The sequence below is a fragment of the Labeo rohita genome, chromosome 17 (assembly GCF_022985175.1).
Source record: "Labeo rohita strain BAU-BD-2019 chromosome 17, IGBB_LRoh.1.0, whole genome shotgun sequence".
In the NCBI taxonomy this organism is placed as follows: domain Eukaryota; kingdom Metazoa; phylum Chordata; class Actinopteri; order Cypriniformes; family Cyprinidae; genus Labeo; species Labeo rohita.
This window is the reverse complement of record NC_066885.1, coordinates 21,414,989-21,427,487: the sequence shown is the minus strand read 5'-3', so window position 1 is coordinate 21,427,487 and position 12,499 is coordinate 21,414,989.

Below are 12,499 nucleotides of genomic sequence, written 5' to 3'. Positions count from 1 at the left end.
AAAAAAAAGCATTTTTGTACACTTATATGTATGTGAACTTCATAGAAAATTTATGCTCATTAAAATGCATGACCATCAAACAGCCATGAAAAATACAGAGTAGCCACAGAATATGTTAGTACACATAAGCCACAATGAATAATGTAAGAATTTCATTACAATATATATCAAAATATCATACCAAGTGACATTTATTTTAAGGAAGAACAGCACAAGTGCACTTTCAAAGCAAGTTTGATAGGTATAGGGATAGTTCACCCAAAAATGAAAATTCTGTCATTAATTACTCATTCTCATGTCGTTCCAATCCTGTAAGACTTTCGTTCATCTTCGGAACATATTAAGATATTTGTTATGAAATCTACTCATCGAAGACTGACACGGTAGAGAAGAAACTGTTGAATAAAGTCTTTTCTTAACGCACAAAAATTATTCTCGGAATTTCAAAACATTAGGGTTGAACCACTGATGTCACATGGACTATTTTAACAATGTTCTTACTACCTTTCTGAACCTTAAACGTGGTAGTTGTGTTGCTGTCTATGCAGGATCAGAAAGCTCTGGATTTCATCAAAAATATCTTAATTTGTGTTTTGAAGATGAACAAAGGTCTTACAGGGTTGGAACGACATGAGGATGAGTAATTAATGACAGAATTTTCATTTTAGGGTGAACTATATATACCTTTCATAACAAAACAATGGATTAACTGTTCAAAATTGTAAGTATTCTGACTCTTATGGTTGTCAAAAGTTTCTGGATCATGTTCATGTGACAAACTACATTTGTGTCAGCGTGAACCATTCAAAAAAAAAAAAATTAGAAATGAAGACTTTTATCTAGCAGTGTTGAATTAAATCGATTAAAGCAATAACAGTGACAGTAACAACATTTGATTTCTGAAGGATCATGTGACACTGAAGACTGGAGTAATGATGCTGAAAATTCTGCTATTACTGGAATAAATTAAGTTGTAATAATAGTAATATTGCTATTTTTACTGTTTTGTTAATCAAATTAATCAAATGTAGTCTTTGTGTGCATAAGATAAATCTTCCAAAACATTAAAGAATCAGTTCACTCCTGAATTAGAATTTCCTCATAAAAACTCACCCTTATGTCATCCAGGATGTTCATGTCTTTCTTTCTTCAGTTGAAAAGAAATGAAGGTTTTTGAGGAAAAAGTTTCCAGGATTTTTCTCCATATGGTGGACTTCAATGAGAATGAACAGGTTGTCCAAATTGAAGTGTCAATACAGCTTCAAAGGGCTCTACACAATCCCAGCTGAGGAATAAGGGTCTTATCTACCAAAACAAATTAGTCATTTTCTAAAAAAATAAGTGTATATATTTTTTTTAACCACAAATGCTCATCTTGCACTAGCTCTGCAATGAGCATCTACAACTTTACACATTACGTAATCATGTTGGAAAGGTAACGCGCGGGTAGTTCTTCGTCTGTGTACTTTAGTTCTCCTCCAACTTCAAAATTGTCCAACATCGTTGTTTTGGCTTTTTTGTAAAGGGCATTTGACTTTCTTTGCACGTTCAGTACATAAACACTGGGTTTGTACTCCCTTCTACGTCACGCGTGACCTTTCATACATGACTACGTAAAGCGTAAAGTTGAGCTAGTGCAGGTCAGGACAAGCTTTGGTGATTTAAAATGTATATAAATTTGTATTTCTTTTAGAAAATGACCAATTGTTTTGCTACATAAGACCCTTATTCTTCGTCTGGGATCATGTAGAGCCCTTTGAAGCTGCATTAAAACTACAATTTGGACCGTCAACCCATTAGCTCCCATTGAAGTCCACTATATGGAAAAAATTCCTGTAATGTTTTCCTCAAAAACATTTTTTTTTCTTTAATTTCTTTTTTTCTAATTTGCTTTTGACTTGTATTTGTACTTTTAAAGCTTTAGTTTAATGTTAAAATTTAATGCTTTTAAAACAGTGTTTGTCCATATAAACCATGAGCATTCCCATGACCTTTGAGCACACTCGCTAAGCTGAGTTTGTTGGTTTTATAGACCATAAAAGTTTTAGATAGTCTTTGACCTGTCTCCCCTCCCAATGTGACCATCTACTTCTAATCTGATAGAAACCACTATAGCTGTCTGTGATCAAGACCTGAGCTTTTGATCGCTCAGCCTGATCTTCTAACAGCTCCACCATCACCATCCATGAAATGATCAAAGTTGGTTTATATAATTATATATGTGAGAGGAAGGAACTATGGTTAAAATCAACATCAAAGTGCCACATGCTGAAAAACATAAGAACCTTATGTTTGCAATAGTTCTTTTCTATATTGCATGAGAATGCATGATCAAAGAGTAGCCGTGTGTTGACATATCTCAAGTGAAATGTCTATTGATAACCTGACTAGTTGATGGCTGGTAATAAAGCTATTCAAGTAGAGACAACCAGCTATAAACAAACAATAGAAAACAATGAGCTCTGTTCATTGTTGTCTGGTCCATCTTTTATTTTCAATTCCCAACAGGTTGAAAAACACTGCCATTAACCAGTTAAACTTAATGGGGCCGTCATGATTAAGAAGACCTCTTTTCCCAGAGAAGGTAATTAAGCATTTAATGGGCATGTTAATAGTTCACCAACAGCACATGAGACCACGTGAGCGAATAAAAGCAGAGAGACAGAGCCAGGCTCTGCCAGATGAGATCCACAGATTCTGAAGGCACATTATGTAGCAGATTGCAGAGCTACTGAAGTCCAAACTCGCTCATGGAGATGATTTGATTAGCGTGATTGTTCAAAAGCTTTACGTAACGCTGGAGCATCTCCGGGAAAAAATAATGAGGAAACCTTTGCTGGGCTAAAGATTAAATCTACAGCAAAAACCATATTGGCAATGCACATATATATGGAAAAAATCAATGCGTTCAGCGGAACTATGTAAAAATGCCATTAGTAAAACATTGAAACATTATGACTTACCAGCTTTGAGATTCAAGATTAACTTTCCGATGGATATAAGCGTAAACCGCATCCTTAACTACATCCCATCCCCCTGTTGTGTTCCTGTTGAAACAACAGGCATAAGAGTCTGCTGAAGCAGCACAATTCAGCATCAGTCATTCAGCTGCCCCATGGCCCAGACCCCATGTGCTGGCCTTTATTGCCCTGCTGTCCAGAGTCAACAAACCAGGGCTGATAGGGTGTGCCTGCATTTCACACAGAACTTCTGATGGGTCAGCACTGGAAAAAATACAATATGAAACTGTACTTAAAACATTAGTAGGCTGCATTCACAATTACAAGGACATTCATCAGTGAACAACTATCACTAAACATTTAATCACTAAACTATCACCAAAAAAAAATCATTCAGGTAACAACACAGTATTAAGAATCAAGCGTATGAAAATTTTTGAACAAGATCATTTTTGTAAATTCAACTATTATTTTCTCTTGTGCATTATATGTAAACGTCTTTATGTGAAATATCTTATTCAGGTCAGTACTAAATTAAAAATAACATGCATTTTGTATGATTCCTCTTATTATGGTACAGTAATGAACATTTTGCAGATTCTGCATTTCCAGTAAACTTTTTGACCTTAACTGTAAAATACAGAAAATGCATTTGAGGTTGACCTACCTGCAGTTTTGCCTTCTGTGATGCTAAAGAAAAATAAGATTTATTAGGGTGTAGAGTGTCCCCATTTATGAAGTAGAAGTTCAGTTAGTACATAAATCCTCACAATTGTTTTACTGTATAAGGAAAATGGGACACCCTCCTAATAAAACTTTAGAATGTGTCAGCATTTAAAAATGTTTCATGTGTATGTATTATATTACGTATCCATATGTGTGCTAGATTATATATTCTAGGTAAATTGAAATATATAAATATTTTAATATAATAGTAAATTAATATATATAAAATACATTTTAAAAATACAAAATATTCTTCTACTTAGAAGTAGAATAGAATATAAAAATTCTTCTACTTCTATCATACAGGTAAAAGTGTACAATAAGTTTCCAGTTGTTAATATTAGTTACAGTAACTACATGAGCCAACAATGAAAAACATGTCTAAAGCATTTCTCAATCTTAGTTTGTAATAGTTCACTCAAAAATGAAAATTACCCCATGATTTACTGACCCTCAAGCCATCCTAGGTATATGACGTTTTTCTTTTGGATGAATACAATCGCAGTTATATTAAAAAATGTCTTGGCTCTTCCAAGCTTTATAATGGCAGTGAATGGGTGTTGAGATTTTGAAGTCCAATAAAGTGCATCCATCCATCATAAAAATTACTCCACAGAGCTTCAAATGGTTAATAAAGGCCTTCTGAAGTGAACTGATGTTTTTGTGTAAAAAAAAATATCCATATTTAAAAACTTGACATAGGACGTAGGCGTAATGAAAGCTAAGGTGAGAATATGCTGTTTACAGCAAAGGACAACGAATATAATTGGCCTATATCAAAATCCTCAAATATTTTTCTTTATAAATCTTCGTTTTGTGCTTTTAATTTGTGACCGGTGTTTTGTTTTGCTGTCTCCACTGCGCGTCCACATTCATCACCACATTCGCCTACGTCCTACGCCATCCACTGAAACGCCACTCACTCGTGAACGGGCATACGACAGTTAGTGGAAGCTAGAGATTACGTTTTATTTTTTTAGACAAACGCATCTATTCACTTTAGAAGGCCTTTATTAACCTGTTGGAGCTGTGTGGAACACTTTTTATGATGGATGGATGCACTTTATTGGACTACAAAATTTCAACAGCCATTCACTGCTATTAAAAAAGTTGGAAAAGCCAGGACTTTTTTTAATGTAACTCCAATTATATTTGTCTGACAGAAGAAAGACATATAGATCTAGGATGACTTGAGGATGAGTAAATCTTGAGGTAATTTATTAAAACCAAAAAGTATATCTAATATTATTTAATAGACCTGAGCTAAAACGAACCAAGAACAACCAGTTTCTGAATGAACAGTATTTTTATTAACTAACTTTAACAAAGATTATAATATACTGTAACAAATGTATTTTTCATTATTAATTAAAGTTAGGTAATGCAATAACTAACGTTAACTAATGGGAACGTATTGTGTTTATTCTTCTTCTTATTGTTATTATTATTAATAATAATAAATTGCAAAATAAAAATGTGCATATTGTGAAGAAAAAAAAATGCTGCCAACAGAGTACTTGGAGATAAAGCTATTCTGGTCTCATGACAGGCTGCCTGAACAATGCCCACCCAAGCATTTATATGCCCTATTTCCTACTTTTCCTGCTGGCTATGTCTGCTTGCACATGAAGTGTCTTGGTGATGCTTTTCTTATTGATATGACATTAGCTGAACTCACTAAAAGCTGGCGTTTAGAAAGACATACTGTTGCCATTGACACCACTGAATATATTAATTGAATGAATTATTAAATTGTGCATACGTATACATTAAATTGAAACATGTATACATACATAAACGTTTGCTTTAATGTTTTATTTAAATCTGTGAATATATAAATAAGAGATAAATAACTGACTTGATACAAAAATGTATGTATAGTAATCAACAGATTAGGATTCAAAGCATGGCCGCAGCACTAGATGTGGTTATGTCTGGAGTTACTTTAACAATGCTTGACATTTGTAGTCCTGCTTTGGTTGCCTCCAGATAGCGTGTGTTAGCATAGAGTTGACAGTACAGTCAGAGTGCATTAGACCTGAGTGCCCTTAACTCTCTCGTGTCTAACAGCCTCGCCAAGAGACCCACAATTAATCACATCCTTTTGGCATGACACAAAAATATGGACTCTGTGAAGCTAGCAGACAAATATTACCTCAGCGTACAGTGGGGCTCAAGAGTCACATTGAAGAGCTGGGATTCAGTTTAAACCTGGTGATAAACAAACCATTAAGTTTTTTTAAATATTGAAAAGAAGGGTTTACATGTTTACTAAAATGTACGTTTGAATTACAATTACAAATTTGAAATTACAATTCTTTCAGCATTTACTCACCTTTAGGTTGTTCCAAACATGTTTAAAAGAGAAGTCCACTGCCAGAAAAACAATTTACAAATAATGTACTCACCCCCTTGACATTCAAGATGTTCATGTCTTTCTGTCTTCAGTCGTGAAGAAATTGTTTTTTTTGAGGAAAACATTTCAGGATTTTTCTCCATATAATGGACTTCAATTGTGCCCCCGAATTTGAACTTCCAAAATGTAGTTTAAATGCAGCTTTAAAGGGCTCTAAACGAGGATCACAACCGAGGAAGAAGGGTCTTATCTAGTGAAACAATCGGTCATTTCTTTTGGAAAATAAAAGTTTATATACTTTTTAAGCACAAAAGCTTGTGTAGCACAGGCTCTGGGATGCGCGTCCACAACGCTACTTACTATTGAATCACGTCGAAAGGTCACGCAGAACGTAGGTGGAACTACAGACCCAGTGTTTACAAAGCGAACACGCAAAGACTAAGGAAGTGCAAGTCAAACGCTGTTTACAAACAAAAAGGTACAACGATGTCGGAAGATTTTGAAGTTGTAGGAGAAAGTAAGATGGAGTTTTTCGCCATTCTCTACCTTTTTGAGCCGGAGTACACAGACGATGAATTTAGACGTGATTTTTAGCGTCGTGGATGCGCATTCCAGAGCCTGTGCTACACAAGCTTTTGTGCTTAAAAAGTATACTTTTTTTTTTTTTTTTTTTTTTAAAAAAGACAGAAAGCTGAAAATTTAGCTTTGCCATCATTTAAAAATACATTTATAGTCCTGTTCATAAGTTTGGGATCAGTAAGATTTTTTTTAAATTTTTAAATAAGTTTTCTATGGTCATCAGGGCTGTATCTATTTGATCAAAAATACAGAAAAAAATATGTAATTTTGTGAAATATTATTGCAATTTAAAATAACAGTTTTCTATTTTAATGTACTGTAAAACACAATTTATTCCTGTGAAGCAAAGCTGAATTTTCAGCATCATTACTCCAGTCTTCAGTGTCACATGACACTGTAATATGCTGATTCATAACCAGTGTTGGAAACAGTGCTGCTTAATATTTTTTGGGACCTGTGATACTTTTTCACGATTCTTTGATCATTTTATTCAAAATATAAATTTTGTGTTACAATACACACTACTATTCAAAAAGTTTGGAGTCAGTAAATTTTTCAATCTTTCTTTCTTTTTTTTTTTTTTTTTTTTTTTTTAAAAAAAGAGATTAATACTTTTATTCATCATGAAGTGTGTTAAGGGAGAAGTTCACTTCCAGAACAAAGATTTACAGATAATTTGCTCACCCCCTTGTCATCCAAGATGTTTGTGTCTTTCTTTCTTCAGACAAGAAATTGTTTCTTGAGGGAAAAAAATCAGAAATTATCTCCATATAGTGGACTTCAGTGGTGCCCCCAAGTTTGAACTTCCAAAATGCAGTTTAAATGCAGCTTCAGGAGGCTCTCCCAGCCAAGAAAGAAGGGTCTTATCTAGCAAAACGATCAGTCATTTTTTAAACAAATTGACAATTTATATACTTCTTAATCTCAAACACTTGTCCTCCCTGGTTAAAAAAACAGCATATGCTGGTAGGTATGTTTTGATGCTGGTTTAAGATGATCCTTAACTGGTTTATGCTGGTCCTTAGCTGGTCATGTTGCTGGTCAAGGACCAGCATAAACCAGCATAAACCAGCTAAGGACCATTTTTTCCGGATCAATACGGTCAAGACAGTTAGGGTATGTCGAAAAACTCCCATCTCGTTTTTTTCCCCAACTTCAAAATCGTCCTACATCGCTGCAGAAGTACTGACCCAGTGTTTACAAAGCAAACATGCAAAGAAGATCAAACGCCCTTTACAAAAAATGGTAAAACAGCGATGCAGAGCGATTTTGACGTTGAAGAAGAAAACGAGAGTTTTTCGACATACCCTAAGTGTCTTGACCCGGATTACACTGCAGAAATGACACAAGATGAGCATTTGAGGTTAAAAGGTATATAAATTGTCAATTTGTTTCAAAAATGACCGATCATTTCGCTAGATAAGACCCTTCTTCCTCGGCTGGGATCATTTAGAGCCCTTTGTAGCTGTATTTAAACTGCATTTTGGAAGTTCAAAATCAGGGCACCATTGAAGTCCATTATATGCAGAAAAATCCTACATAATTTCTTCATGACTGAAGACAGAAAGACATGAACATCTTGGATGACAAGGGGGTGAGTAAATTATTTGTGAATTGTTGTTCTGGAAGTGGACTTCTCCTTTAAGTTTCTTCTGTTAAACACAACAGAATATTATGGATGTCAATGGCTACCGTCAACTGATTGGTCGCCAACATTCTTCAATATATCATCTTTTGTGTTTGACAGAAGAAAGAAACCCATACAGTAAATATTTTTTTTAAATATTTAAAAAAAAAAAAAAATTTTAAGTGAGCTGTCCCTTTAAATGTCTGCTTATAAAATGCTCTTTGGATTCTTTCCGAGTCAGAAGTGACGCAAAAGGCTCTCGTTGTGTACGAAGTAATGGTAGAAATAGAGCTGATGATATAATTCTACCGTGTGACTCATAAGATGGAGAAATCCGATAGTAAAGTAAAAGTTCAGGATGGGGCGAAATGTATGTATTCAGCGACTCCCATCAAAATGTTCAGCCTTTGTTTTCACAGAAGTTGAACTCTGTGTCTGTTTAAGTCATTAGGAAGGATTACCACCCCCTCCTGACTGAGACCGGAAAATTTGAATCCCCATCAAACTCTACCCCTGGGATAACCTCTGTAGGTATTTTGTGTAACCAAAAAGACATGAATGAATCAGAAGAGGCACAACAAGGATCAAATGCCTCTGCCTGAGGGAAGGAAGACAAAGGGAAAAGAATATCGCAGTTTTACGAGACCCCCGTCTAGTAGAAAATAAGTACTTGGATCCTAATACGAACACCTAATTCAATTCGAGAACAGATGCCAAATCCGAGCCTTTGCTCCAGATCTGTGTTTCATGAGGTTTTTAGACCATTTGATCACCAAGTGTACATTTACAGTCCGGAGTTGGCATCTAACTTTCATGCCATTGCAAATCCTGGATCAGAGTTTTTGAACTGCATATAAACTTCAGAGAAAATTTTTTGGGGTAAGAAGGTTCAAGTCAGGGCCATTTTAGGTTAGTTTATTATACAGAAACTTAAGATGCAATGAAACTTCTCTCCTGTCTTCATTTATTTCCTATTGAACAGAATTTTATGTTTTTGAAAAAAGTCTCTTATGTTCACCAATGCTGCATTCATTTTATTAACTATACAGTAAAAACAGTAATATTGTGAAATATTATTAGAATATAACCTTTTTGCTACATACACTGCCATTCAAAAGTAAGATTTTTAAAGTTTTTAATGGAGTCTCTTATGCTCATCAAAGCTGTATTTATTTGATCAAAAAACAGTAATATAGTGAAATAGTATTGCAATTTCTAATTTTGGTTTCCTGTTTTAATATACTTAAAAATATAATTCATTTCTGTGATGCAGCATTGAATTTTCAATCATTACTCCAGTCTTAAGTGTCACATGATCCTTCAGAAATCATTCTAATATGCTGATTTATTATCAGTATTGAAACTGTTGTGTTGCTATATATATATATACTTACTGTTGTGTTGCTTATATATATATACTTAATTATATATATACTTATATATATACTTACTAGTATATATATATACTTTTTAACCTCAAATGCTCATCTTGTGTCATTTCTGCATTGCATAGTCTGTATAATCCGGGTCAAGACAGTTAGGGTATGTCGAAAAACTTCCGCCTCGTTTTCTTCTTCAACCTAAAAATCTCCCTGTATTGCTTTTCTACCATTTTTTGTAAAGAGCGTTTCATCTTCTTTGCATGTTCACTTTGTAAACACTGGGTTGGTACTTCTGCAGCGATGTAGGACGATTTTGATGTTGGAAGTTTTTCGACAAACCCTAACTGTCTAGAACGTATTGAACCAGAAAAAAGCATGGTCCTTAGCTGGTTTATGCTGGTCCATGACCAGCAACATGACCAGCTAAGGACCAGCATAAACCAGCTAAGGACCATCTTAAACCAGAATCAAAACATACCTACCAGCATATGCTGTTATTTTTAACTAGGGAAGACGAGTGTTTGAGGTTAAATTGTCAATTTGTTTAGAAAATGACTTATCATTTTGCTAGACCCTTCTTCCTCGGCGGTGATCGTTTAGAGTGCTTTAAAGCTGCATTGAAACTGCATTTTAGAAGTTCAAACTTGGGGGCACCACTGAATTCCACTATATGGAGATAATTGGGGGTGAGTAAATTATCTGTATTTTTCGTTCTGGAAGTGAACTTCTCCTTTAACACATCCATAATGAATAAAAGTATTAATCTCTTTGCAAAAAAAAAGAAAGATAGAAAAAAATGTACTGACCCCAAACTTTTGAATAGTAGTGTGTATTGTAACACAAAATTTATATTTTGAATAAATGATCAAAGAATCCTGAAAAAAAGTATCACAGGTCCCAAAAATATTAAACAGCACTGTTTCCAACACTGGTTATGAATCAGCATATTACAGTGTCATGTGACACTGAAGACTGGAGTAATGATGCTGAAAATTCAGCTTTGCTTCACAGGAATAAATTGTATTTTAAAGTACATTAAAATAGAAAACTGTTATTTTAAATTGCAATAATATTTCACAAAATTACATATTTTTTCTGTATTTTTGATCAAATAGATAAATCCCTGATGAGCATAGGAAACTTATTTAAAAATATAAAAAATCTTACTGATTCCAAACTTGTTCTTTTAAATGATGGCAAAGCTAAATTTTCAGCATCGTTACTCCAGTTTTCAGTGTCACATGATCCATATATACTGATTTGCTGCTCAAGAAACATTTCTTACTACAAATATTGAAATTCACAGTTGTACTGTTTAATATATTTTTTATTAGCTGTGATACATTTCAGGATTCTTTAATGAATAGTAATGGATTTTATTTGAAATACAAATGTAATATAAATGTCACTTTTAATGCATTCTTGCTAAATAAGTCTTAAAAAGTGTTAAAAAAGTATGTTTTGCCTATCAAATTTTATACCATATAGAACACAAGGAAATTCAAAATGTGGAGTTGCAGTTCTTGGAAAATGTACATGGTTGATGCCTATTTGATATCTGCGAATATATTGAGACCATCAGATGAGCTCCATAGCTGTATAACTAACAAGGTTAAGGGAGAAGACAACAAACAGAACCCCTGTTTATCAGTATAAAACAATTGAGATCTCATGTGTCATGTGGCTGGTCTAGAGCTCATGTGATGTATCATTGAGCAGAACCTCTTTCAGCATGACAACATACTTCACAGCACAATTGATTTACAACTCCTGATCATATTGATTCTGCTGTATCATGTGTGACTCAGCACTTCAAAACTTTGCAAACTCATCTAAGTTATCACATGACTCTGATCACTTTTTAACAGAGACTACTGTCAGCCTATTGTTAAATGAAAGATAAATGTGGTTTGCCTTTTGTCACACGCCAGTTCCACTTCTCGTTTCACAGTCTCACATCCGTCACAGCAGTGAAACCTGATGCTCATGTTATCCAGCATTATTTGAAAATGTTACAAAGAGCTGCTTAAGTTGATATTGAATACTTATTATTTCCAGGGTTAAATGAGTTAGTTTTCACTGAAGACTCAAACCCTACTTGCTTTATTCATTTCCTGTTTACCAGCTGTTTTCTGCTAGTTTTTCAACTGATTAAGATTGCAAATCCCCACTTCAGGGGTCAAAGAACATAAATGTGAATATTGCACAGCATGAACAAGATTATGTTTGGAGTGGAGCAATTCCACTGAGCTGGCATTCTGGTTGGCATTATGGAATCATGAAATATCTCACCATAGTAGAATCAAAGAGAGCTATCCAGAGTAAAACAAACCTCACAGTGCAGTGATGGACTAGTCGAGAGGTGAGATATCTACCATCCTCACGTCCGCACAGGTCAGTCAGTGACTATATATGGATCATTCTTGGGATTTGGGAATATTTCAGTCACCCAGAGTTTCTGAAGTGGTGGTTCACCAAAATGAATTGATCGAAGCTTTTCACAACACTTTGGTCTGCCCATTATAATGAATAAAAATAATTATTGCATTTTAACATTTTTTAGCATAAAGTAATGTCTTATATCTATCTTAAATCAAGTATTTTGTATTTACTTGAGGCACTTAATGAGTTTGTACTTAGAAAAATATTAACAGAGTCACATTTTTTTTTTTTTTTAACAATAATGTAAGCATTTATGTGTTCTTTTGTTGTGAATAATATATTTCTTTTTTCTTTTTTTTAAGATTTATTTTTGGCGTTTTTATGCCTTTATTTAAACAGGACAGTGTAGTTAGACAGAAAGCAAAGCGGAGAGAATGGGGTGGGATCGGGCTGGGATTCGAACTCGGGACATCTGCAGCACAACGGC